This window comes from Rhinolophus ferrumequinum, chromosome 11 (genome assembly GCF_004115265.2).
Source record: "Rhinolophus ferrumequinum isolate MPI-CBG mRhiFer1 chromosome 11, mRhiFer1_v1.p, whole genome shotgun sequence".
In the NCBI taxonomy this organism is placed as follows: domain Eukaryota; kingdom Metazoa; phylum Chordata; class Mammalia; order Chiroptera; family Rhinolophidae; genus Rhinolophus; species Rhinolophus ferrumequinum.
This window is the reverse complement of record NC_046294.1, coordinates 8,949,294-8,961,123: the sequence shown is the minus strand read 5'-3', so window position 1 is coordinate 8,961,123 and position 11,830 is coordinate 8,949,294. Positions and strand designations below refer to the sequence as shown.

Here is an 11,830-nt window from a genome sequence, read left to right as displayed (position 1 = left end):
CGCATTTGCTGGATGAATGTGAGTGTTGTGAGGGGCACACACAGTGAGCCTCCATCATCCCGCTCAGACTTAACCGACATCTTACTGTGGTCCAGCCTGTCTGCAATCACAGAATGGAACTCTTTCCCGCTCCCCTGCCCCCCCACCCCGTTCTACTTTTAGTGCATTTTAGGCCTCAAGAGCATTTTATCATATAGAAATAGAAGTTAACAAATGCTCTCCCAGGAAGTTCTTTGGAAGTTCAGCTTAAGAAGACATACTTTCCTGCCCTCACTGTTTTCTTACCCACCTTGGACATGTCTTCAGCCTCCATCATTTCCTGAAGGCAGCCATTCATAGGCAGACGTGCCTTTTCGTAGAGGAACTTTTGTAACCTTGGCTAGTTCCTTAAAGCAGTGGTTTCCGAGGCTGATCTGTAGGCCGAGTTTGGTGGACGATAAAGATTTTACTGATTTGTGCAAAGTCAGAAAAATAAGAACAATGCAAGAGTGTTTCATAAAGGAATTTATCTCACTATGATGTATTCTGAGATTGTGTACTCTTGACTTTTTGAGTTAAAATGTCTTTTCTTTTACAACAGTAGGATCATAAGTGTTAGGTTTAAAATAAAAACATGCATATTTATTCACTAAAATTAACCCAATATAGATGCCCATTTTTGTTAATTTTACTGCCTTGTGAAATCCAAAAGTCCAGAGAACCGCCATTTTGGTGGATTTCATCAGAGATTTGATTTGAGATAATGGATTTAATGATGTAGGGGTTTAGAATGTGTCACCCTAAGATGTGCCACTTTGGCATGTGAATTACTTTGAGCTGAAGGCAACCAAGATTCTGTAGGCTCATGGAAAACTTTCACCTCTCCCTGAAAAAATTTAAATTAGGAGCCTTGCCCATAAAGAGAGTTATCACCAGAAATAATTTTGTATGAAGTCTCTACAGGGCAGGTCAAACTTCTAATTACTGAACATCTGCTCCTTTCATCCTGCAGTGACCTTCCCCACACCCCTGGAAGCCCCAAGGCACCTTGCCTCATCCTGAGCTCAGAATGCCATAAATACCTCCTTTTCCCTTTTTGTCTTTGAACCCCTTGAGTGTGGAGTCTCTGACTCATGTATGTGGGGTTCCCGCACACATGTATGTAATTAAATTTGGTCATTTTCTCTTGCTAATCTGTCTCTTGTCTATTTGATTACAAACCCGCTAAAAGAACCTTGCAGGTAGAGGAAGTGTCTTCCTCCCCTACAATGAGATTTAATTGAATCTCATTCTGATGAGGAAGGTTTTGAATAATCCATCTCTGCACATCACATTCAAAAAGTTAACCCACTTGGAAGCAACCAAAATGTCCTTCCTTAGGTGGGTGGATAAATAACCTGTGGTCCATCTAGACTGTGGAAAGTACTAAAAAGGAAAGACCTATCAAGTCATGAAAAGACATGCAGGGAATTCAAATGCGTGTTACTGAACAAAAGAAGCCAGTCTGAAAAGGCTACATACGGTATGATTCCAACTATATGACATTTTGGAAAAGGAGAAATTTTGGAGACAGTAAAAAGATCAGTGGTTGCCAGAGGCTGGCGGGAGGGAGGGGTGAATAGGCAGAGCACAGAGGATTCTTAGGGCAGTGAAACCACTACTCTGTATGATGTTAGAATGGTACATACATATCATTATAAATTTATCTAAATCCATAGAATGAACAAGACCAAGAGTCAGCCCGAATGGAAGCTATAGACTCTGGGAGATAATGAAGTTTCAATTTAGGGTCATCAATTGTAACAAATGTACCGCTCTGGTAAGTGATATTGATCATAGGGAGAGCTATGTGCGTGGGGGGGCGGGGTCAATGGGAGATCTTTGTACCTTCCATTTAATTTTGCTGTGTACCTAAAAATGCTATAAAAAAATCAAGTCTATTTTTAAAAAAAATGGACCTAGCAAGCAAAGTTTACTGCTTAGTTAGAATGACCATGAGGGAGCAGAGATCATTAACCAGATAACTGAGACCAGCACATCAGACTGTTAGGCCTAAAGGAACTTCAGGGATCACCTCTCCTTGTAGAGCTGAGAAACTGACTTAGATGGTGTCTGGTCCTGGCCCCGCCACTCACTCGCCATGTGACGTCGCGCTAGCCGACTCTCCACTCTGGTCTGTTTCCTCAACTGCAAAGAGCCCTTCTAGGTCTGACATTCTATGACTTAACAACTCAATGAGCTCTAAGTTCAACATGGCAGGAAAAGGTGATGGCTCCTCCCGCGTAAGGGGTCAAGCCTGGAGAAATTCAGACTGATGCAGAAAGCAAAAAACACTAATTTTTTTCCTCTTGTCCTAAAAGACCATGACTTATAAGTCATTATTCTACAGTAGCTTGATATTTGGGGTAAAACTGAGAAGAGATTCTTTATCTCATGCACCCCCCTTTTCCATTAATTTACAGCTAATAAGATAAGGCATCTGCTCAAAGAGCAGTGGATGCAAACGCAGACTGTTACTGCCTCCCAGTGGACACAGCGTGTTTTCAAATTCAGAGATTATAATCTGATTTCCCAGATGCTGCAAGAATTCATCTTTAGAGCTGGAGGGACCTTCAGCAGCCACCTGTTTCACTTTGCAGATGGGGATGTTGACATTCGAGGTCACACAATGGCGTCCACGGCTATCTGGCCCAAGTCTGGGCCCATCCTGCTACATGGCACTGCACTTCATTAATTTGCATGGACGCCACCTGTCTTTGTAGACTTCCTGCATGCTGGGGACCACTGTTACCTGTGGCAGGGAAAGAAGGATACCACTCTGTGTCAGTTTGCCTCCCTGGAACTTGGGCTGTGGGAGGATGCCTCAGGCACAGCCATGTGGCCTAGTAGTTTGGTGCAAAAGTAATTGTGGTTTTTGAGTTATTTTAAACCTTTTAAACCGCAATTACTTTGGCACCAACCTCATAATAAGGCAAGCACATGGGGAGAACACCATGGAACATGAAGGAAGAGATTTGGTATGCCAATATTGCCGGCAAACCACTGGAAGCTAGAACAGAGGCATGGAACAGCTTCTCCCTCACAGCCCTCAGAAGGGACCAACCCTACCGACACCGTGATCTCGGACTTCTGGCCTCCAGAACTGGGAACCATACGTTTCTGTCAGTTAAGCCACTCAGTTTGTGGTGCTTTGTTACAACAGCCCTAGCAAACTAACGCAGATATTAGAGCTTTCTCCGTCAAACACCTTTCAGTTGTCAAACACACTTCGATTTTGCAGAACCAAATTAAGTTGCCTTTTCTCCAAGGCAGCCAATGACTGTGACATTTCAAAATGTGAAAAGGACCACGAGAACTTAGAATCTCTGAATCAAGAGATGGAAGGAATGCAGTCCAGCCACTCATTCTGCGTAGGAATGTCTCATCCAACCTCTCCTTCAGCCAGGGGTAGTGCTGTACCCCTAGAGCACAAGGAAGGTAGACCCGCCCAGAGCCAGACAAGAGATTCTGTACTCGAGATACAGACTTAGAACACAGCGGGGCATTAATGTGCTCGATTGCCTTCAACGCCTGGAGCTACAGAGGTGTTCCTTACAAACTGGAAATGAGGAAAATGGGATTGCCAACTGTGAGCTCAACTCTAAGATCATTTATAAGGGATCCGAGATATGCAAGGTCACCAAGCAAAGCAAAAGGAAAGTTAGAGCAGCAAATGCTTTCTACCCAAGGGCTGTATGGGGAGAATGAGTTTGAATCACCAAAGTTCAAGTATTTCTTATTCCAAAGGAAAAGTGCTCTTAGGTAGAGGTGGATACAGGGTGTATGGCAGACCTCGTGTATTTCTGACGCCACTGTCAAGACTCCGCGTTATAACTGGGATGCATCAGGCTGTCCATCACAGATTGATGCCCTTCATTCATTCCCCTTGCTGATTCCATTAGCAGGACGATCTTCAGATTACATGTGGCTTCCATGGTGCCTTCGAGAGAGAACGCACTTGATTACATCCAGGCTAATTCTGGCTACTCAAGACTCATTCCTCATGCTAAATCCTCAACAAAAGAACTTGTGGTTACGATTTCACTCAGTGCCCTCCTTATGAAGGGGAATGCACAGAACATATATAAGGATTTTAGTTCGGTGACTTTATTCTTCACTGCAAGCTGATAAACAGGCACTCTTTTAATACCTTCCTTCTGCACATTTTTAAGTTAGTATAAATGGGCCGCTCAGCCATCATTATCACAAGGCAATGACAAAAAGGGGTAAATCTTTGAGACTTTAATACACAGGCCCCCAAAATAAAACACACAGCATGGAGGACTTCTGCTACCAGATGCGCTGAAAGAACTAGTGAAAATTAGCCCTCCAGTTGTACACAACAGTAAAACTGGACCCCCCCCAAAAAAAAAACACCAAAAAATGAGGTAACTCATTTGAGGCATTGGACCACAGGAAGAACCAGACTGTAACCCTTGAGAGAAAGGACACACCTGGGGTTGAGCTCCACGGTCGCTCAGTCTCTATCTCCCTGTGGTGCAGCGACCGGGAGCCCCCCTGAGCTGAGGAGGCAGACATTAGACCTCAGGGCAGCTGAAGTGACCGGCATCTTCAGAGCAGCAGCAGAAATTGGGGTTGGGGGGGGGGTGTCCTCCATGGAGTGGGGAAGGTATGGGGCACGCGGAACTTGCATTAACTGCTTGTGGGAGTGTAAAATGGTGCAACCACTTTGGAAAACTGTTCAACAGTATCTTATAGTGCTAAACATCCCTGGCTATATGCCACAGCAATTCCACTCCTAGATATTTACCCAAGAGAAATGAAAACATGTATCTACACAAAAACTTGTCTATGAATGTTCATAGTAGCATTACTCATAATAGCCCCAAAGTGGAAACCCAAACGGTGAATGACTAAACAAACTGTAGTATACGTAAATGACTTCACACTATTCAGCAAAGAAAGAAGAACCAACTACTGAGATGCACAATATGGATGATTCTCCAAAATACACCAAACAAAAGAAGTGAGACACAAAATAGTACATTCCACAGGATTCCATTTATATGGAGTGTGGGAGGTTTACAAACCTGCAGGAGGAAAATTTCTGAGGTGACAGAAGTGTGTCTTGATCACAGGTGCATACATTTGCCCAAACTCACTGAACTGTATGTTTAAAATATAGTCATTTGCAATTATACCTCAATAAAGTTGATTAAAACAAAACAAAACAAAGGGCAGCCTCTGGCATGTGGTAGCTGATCAGAAACACCAAAACACCCCACGGGAGGTCCTGCCAGCTTCGATGCTCCCTTCTCTACTGATTGCTACAGAAAGATTCTGAAACCTTCTCCGGAGGCAGAGTCAGCAGTTAGAATGCGACTCTCCCACTTGCCAGCATCAGTCTTGAGGAAATGACAGTCTTTGAGATGGTTTCCTCACCCTAAAAAGGGATAACTCTGTTTTTCAAGAGCTGTTGAGATGGTTAAAATATTCATAGCATTATTCACAATAGCAAAACTGTGGGGAGAAACCCCATATTCTAAATGTCCATCAACAGAATGAAGACAACTGCAAAATATTGAGAAATTGGACTATTATACAGCAGCACTAAGAAGGAGGGAACTGTAGCCATGCACATTAGCACGGATAAATCTCTTAAATATAATGTTGAGCAAAAGATGCCAGACACAAGAGCAGACAGCATATTATTATTATTTTAAAAGGCAAACTAAACTATAATGTTGAGGCATGCATGCTTGGGTGGTAAAACCATACATGCAATAAAATGATTGCCATACCGTTTTTTTGCTTTTTTAAAAAAAGTGGTTACTTTGAAGGAGGCGTTGATTGGGAGGAAGAAGGGACTTCTGTGAGGCTGGTGAAGAAGCTTTATTTCTTGATCTGGGAGGTGGTTTTTGTGATTTTGATAAATTAATAAGCTGTATATATCTGTTTTGTGTACTTTTCTAGGTGTGTGCTATACCGCACAATGAAAATGTTTAGAAAGATAAGAAAACCCCATTCAGGATAAGCAGGGTATCCGGGGGAACCCAGGTCCTGCCCCCAAAGACATCCGCCACCCACAGCATGAACCCCCAGCCCAGGGAGCCGGGGTTCTGAGGGTCAAAGACCCACTAGCAAGGTCTCAAACACTCCCAAAGTGACAGACCCAGCCCCTAAGGTCCAGGTGAGTTGGTAATGAGGAATAAAATGGAGTCACTGTGGTCAAACTGCTAAATTATTAACTTCAAGTGGGCTGAGGCATGAGGAAATGATTATTCTTGTTTAAATGGCTCTGGGAACTTAAACTTTGGGTTTTCCAGTCCTGTGTCAACACCTGAATACATATCAGTGCCTTGTACATTAATGCCTGGACGTACCTCAAACCTTTAGTTAACCATCCAAATGACCTCAAAAAGAAAATGTTTCATTGTCTAAACTACTGGACATCTGACAATGACCATCTTATACCAATCCAGGGGCTAAGAATGCAGAACTGATTCTTCTCAAGAACGTACTTTTTACTATAAAACTCTCAGGCCTTTCTTTCTTCTTCAGAATACACTGGGTATGGCCTACTAGTGTTTCCAGTTTGCAAACCCTAAGGCCCTTGAACAAACCTTTGTCATTTATTTCTAGCCCAAAGCATCCTGCCTCTTTGTAAGTATGTCAGACAGCACAAATCCTCCTAGACCATGCATCTTGCAGCTCAGAACTCACTCTCCCCTGCAAACCCAATCAGTGGGCTTGGACTGCCTTGTGCTTATGTAGATGTGCTGGTGGGAGACTCAACTGTGCATGTGCTCCCTGCTCCACTGGGCTTTCACATCAGTCCAGGAGCAGCTGGAGCGAGGGAGGAGCTGGTAGCTGCCCTGGGGCAATGACCTTGGCACAGGGACTACAGTCACATGTCCCTTGGATTGAGTTGCAAGGGGTTTCCGTGTTTAGTTATAGAAATGTTGTTCAAGCACAGGGGTCAGCAAACTTCTGTAAAGACAGTAAATATTATAGACTTGGTGGGCCAAGAGGCAAAATCTTGGATATTACCTACATACTTACATAACAAGAGAGAAAAACAAACACCTACATTGGTTTTAATTGATGAAATTCAAAATATATATAATCAAAATATATATAATATTTTTTAGTATAGGCTGACTAATAACAATGGAATTCTATCGGGGGGGTGCAAAGGTGGGGAATAGAGGATAACATTTCCTTAACTACGGCTGAACGTTAGTGTTCCCTGTCATTAAAATGGATTGGGATGCTCACCTGTTAATGCAGATCTACAATGAGATTTTACCCACTTTTTTTCTGAAATGTCTTTTCACGAAAACAGGAAGTACTGCCAAATACTGATATCAGCCCATGAGCACATGATTTCAATTGATAATATTTATCACCAGGAAGGTAACAGGCATTTATAGACTTCAATTAGAGTCTTCTCTTGATATTTGCCTTCTATTTTTGACAAAAATTCATGGAACTGAACATGGTTAAGGTTATGAGAGTGAATGAAGTTAAGCGTTGACACTACAGGTTCAATAATACACTATAGATTCAAATTTTGAGGAAAATATATGCTGACAAATAACACGATAAATAATCATAGATTTTTAATGCTTTACATTTTCACAAGCTTTGTAAATTTGTCCAATTAACTCATCTTCTGCTCTACTCCTATTTTACCCGCTGCAATTGTAACACATCTTAGAAGATTCCACTTCAGGTTGTACTGAATTCCTGTTTACTCAACTTCTTTGAAAATATGCTTGCCTATAGTTGTTTCATACAGACTATTTATAGAGGCTAATTCCTCAGTCACGTCAACCTCAGCATGCATTCCTCAAATAAACAATAACTAGCAGTATTGGTGACATCTGACAATGCATAAGAGCCAGGCAAAACCACTAAAAATCATTTGACTTGTTTTTTAATCAACTATTATACTTGTTTACTAGGGCTGCTGTAAAAAATTACCACAAACTTTGTAGTCTAAACCAACAGAAATAAATTCTCTCATAGTTTTAGAGTCCAGAAATCTGAAATCAAGGTGTCAGCAAGGCTGCATTCACCATCGAGGCTCTAAGGGAGAACCCGTTTTTTGCCTCTTCCAGCTTCTGGTGTTTGCTGGCTTCCTTGGTTTGTGGTCACATCACTCCAACCTCTGCCTCCATCTTCATTGAGAGCCATTTTTTTTTGGCCTGGCATAACTGCTGATATTGCTCCCAATGCCCTCAAGTCTTTGAGCAACTGTTCTCACCACAAGGCTAATATTTTTAAATAAGTTTATTTTCTTTGCTGCAATTAAACACGATTTAATTAATTCACCCAAGTTAGTTTTCCTTGCTTGGTTAACAAATGAGGCACTAGGAAACTTACTTTGGTTGCAGCCAAATATTCATTTTTTAGTTTTATGAAAAAATTCTGCTGTGATGAGATATAATGCTTTAAATTTTCTATTTTTCTGATCATTGCTGATCATATGGAATATTCACTCCAATCATTGGGAATATTATGATGAGTGCTGAAATAATGCTGATGTGTACTGTGCTATTTTAGCACAGCTTACTGTCATTACATAATAAACACAATGCTTTGCCATCTAACTGGATAACAAAATAATTCACACTTTGCTGTGTCTTAAAAGCACAACATTCTAAATCCAGTTTTTTTTTTTGTTTTGGCATGAAAGGTATGCATTGGTAATTCTTAAAAAATGTGGTACAATTATATGTGTGGTACTTGAAATGATGCTGAGTTATAACGCAACACTGTAACTTGTAATGTGCCAAGCAGCAGTGCAAAGCGAGACTGAAGCTGGTTATGACAGTGTTGCTGGTAGTCTGTACAATCCTTCTTAAGAATTTTATGGAGCCCTTGAGGGTGGCCTTTGTGCATCAAAAAGGTGATTCAGGAGTGACTGTTTTCTTAATATATTCAATTTATTAAATCATAAATATGAACCAAACAGAAATTCTGGAGCTGAAAAATACAATGACTGAAATGAAATGTGCAGAAAATAGCCTTAGCAGCTAAGAAAGAATCTGCTAACTTGAAGACACGTTATTTGAAATTATCCAGTCAGAGGAGGAAAACAAATTAAAAAGAGGGAAGAAAACCCATGGTATTTATAGAACATCACTAAAAGAACCAATGTATGCATTATAGGAGTCTCAGAGAGTAGAGAGAGAAAGGGGCTAAAAGCTTATTTAAAGAAATAATGGCTTAAATCTTCCCAAATCTTGGTATGGAAATGAACATCCAAATTCATGAAGCTCAAAAAATCCTAAGTAGGATCAATCTAAAAAGACTACATCAAGATGCATTATAATCATTGTCAAAAGTCAAGGACAACAGAGAATTTTAAGAGCAGCAAGAGAAAAGTGACATCACATACAAGGGAATACCCATAAAACTATCAGCAGATTTGTCAGCAGAAAACTTGCAGGCCAGGGGAGAATTGTATGATATATTCAAAGTATTGAAAGAAAAAATAAAGACCATATGTGAAAATCCCATAGCTAACATTATAATCAATGGGAAAAACTGAAAGCTTTCTCTCCAGGATTCAGTACAAGGCATGGATGCCCACTCTTGCCACTTCTTTTCAACATAGTATTGGGAAGTGCTATCCTGAGCAATTAGACACACACACACACAAAAATCCAACTCAGAAAGGAAGGAGTAATTTTATCTCTGTAGATGATATGATAATATATGTAGGAAACACTAGAGATTAAAAAAGAAAACAACAAAACTGTTAGAACTAGTAAACAAATTCAGTAAAGTTGCAGGGTACAAAATCAACATAAAAAAAAAAATCAGGGACATTTCTATACACAATGAACTACCTGAAAAGGAAATTAAGAAAGCAATACTATTCAAACAACTATTATAGCAACAAAAAGAATAAAATATTTAGGAAAAACTTAACCAAAGAGGTGAAAGACTTGCACACTGAAAATCATAAAACATTGATGATGAGAATTTAAGAAAACACAAGTAGGGGCAGCTGGTTAGCTCAGTTGGTTAGAGGGCCGTGCTCTTAACAACAAGGTTGCTGGTTCGATCCCCACATGCCAATGTGGGCTGTGCCCTCCACAACTAGATTGAGACAACTGCTTGACTTGGAGCTGATGGGTCCTGGGAAAACGCACTTAAATAAATAAAAGAAAAGAAAAGAAAAGAAAAAGAAGACACAAACAAATGGAAAGGCATCTGGTGCTCATGGATTGGAAAACTTAATATTGTTAAAATGTATATATGACCCAAAGTGATCTACAGATTTAATGCTATCCCTACCAAAATCCCAATGTCATTCTCTACAGAAATAGAAAAAAACAATGCTAAAATTCATCAGGAACCTCAAAAGACCCCAAATAGCAAAAGCAATCTTGAGCAAAAACAACAAAGCTGGAGGCCTCACACTTCCTGATTTCAAAATAGATTTCAAGGCCACTGAAATAAAAAATCATGGTATTGGCATAAAAACAGACACATAGACCCATGGAACAGAGTAGAGAGCGCAGAAATAAGCAATCAACTAATCTTTGATGAGGACACCAAGAATACACAGTGGGGAAAGGATAGTCTGTTCAATAAATGGTGCTGGGAAAACTGGATAACCACATGCAAAAGAATGAAACTGGACTTCTATTTTACACCGCTCACAAAAACTAACTCAAAATAGATTAAAGACTTAAATATAAGACCTGAAACTAAAACTCTTAAAAGAAAACATAGGGGAAAAGCTCCTTGACATAGGTCTTGGCAATATTTCTTGGAAATGACATCAAAAGCACAGGTAACAAAATAAAAAGTAGACAAATGGGGTTATCCAACTTTAAAACTTCTGCACAGCAAAGCAAAGAATCAACAGAGTGAAAACACAACCTACAGAATGGGAAAAAATATTTGCAAACCATGTATCTGATAAGGGGTTAAAATCCAAAATAGATTAAAAAAACAAAAAACTCCTACAACTCAATCACAAAAACAAAAAATAACCAAATAACATGACACAAGAATGGGCAAAGGACTTTTTCTTTATTCATCTATTGACCGGCATTTAGGTTTCTTCACCTCTTGGCTATTATGAATAATGCTGCAATGAGCATGGGTGTGCAAATACCTCTTGGAGAGACTAAACTGCTTTTTACACGTGATGGCAACCTTGACTCACAGAGTAAAGTGATTGCCTGAAGCCGGGTTTCTCAAGAGCAGTGATACTGGCATTCTGGGCCGGATAAGTCTTTGCTGTATGAACTGTCCTGTGCCCTGTAGGGTTTTCCGCAGCATGCCTGGACTCTACCCACTAGACGCCAATAGCAACCCCCCCGCCCCAACAAAATGTGGTCATTCATCACCAAATATGGGGTAGGGGTGGGGCGCAAAATCGCTACTCCAAACAAATACTCGGGATCAGTACAGGGGGCAATCCTGGTTGGTGCCGCCCAAGAGATGAGGTAGGGTTCTACTAAAATACAAACTCCGGCGCGACTTACAATGCGTTTCCTTTTTACTTCTCAAAAGTGGCAGAAGTCGTAAGGATGTCATCCTGTATGGAGCACAAATGTGGGTGAAGTAACAGCACAGCTGAAGACTCGCAGGAAAAGTCTGACCTCCAAGTCTACGATTCCCGCCCCAAGGACGCGCCTCCCACGCCCCGCGGGGCCTTCGCAATGCACGCTGGGGCTTGTGGTTCCGGCGTGAGAGGGCCTGCGCGCGCACCCCGCCTGCCTGCCCCCCCCGCTCCCCCCGCCCCCCCCGCCCACCCGCGACAACCTCCAGGCTGCGGGCTGCGGCTCCCGGAAGCTGAGCAAGTTAAAGTTTCAACGCTTCC

General features: G+C 41.3%; 1 long non-coding RNA gene across 1 annotated transcript; it reads right to left on the bottom strand.

Annotated features, from left to right (window-relative positions):
• Window positions 1–2,376: 2,376 nt before the first annotated feature.
• LOC117030365 (uncharacterized) lies at window positions 2,377–11,636 on the bottom strand. The gene is made up of 3 exons (XR_004424378.1): window positions 11,493–11,636; window positions 3,811–3,958; window positions 2,377–2,770 (listed from the first exon to the last, which is right to left on the bottom strand). It is a non-coding gene; the product is annotated as an uncharacterized LOC117030365 (long non-coding RNA).
• Between the last annotated feature and the right edge of the window lie 194 nt (window positions 11,637–11,830).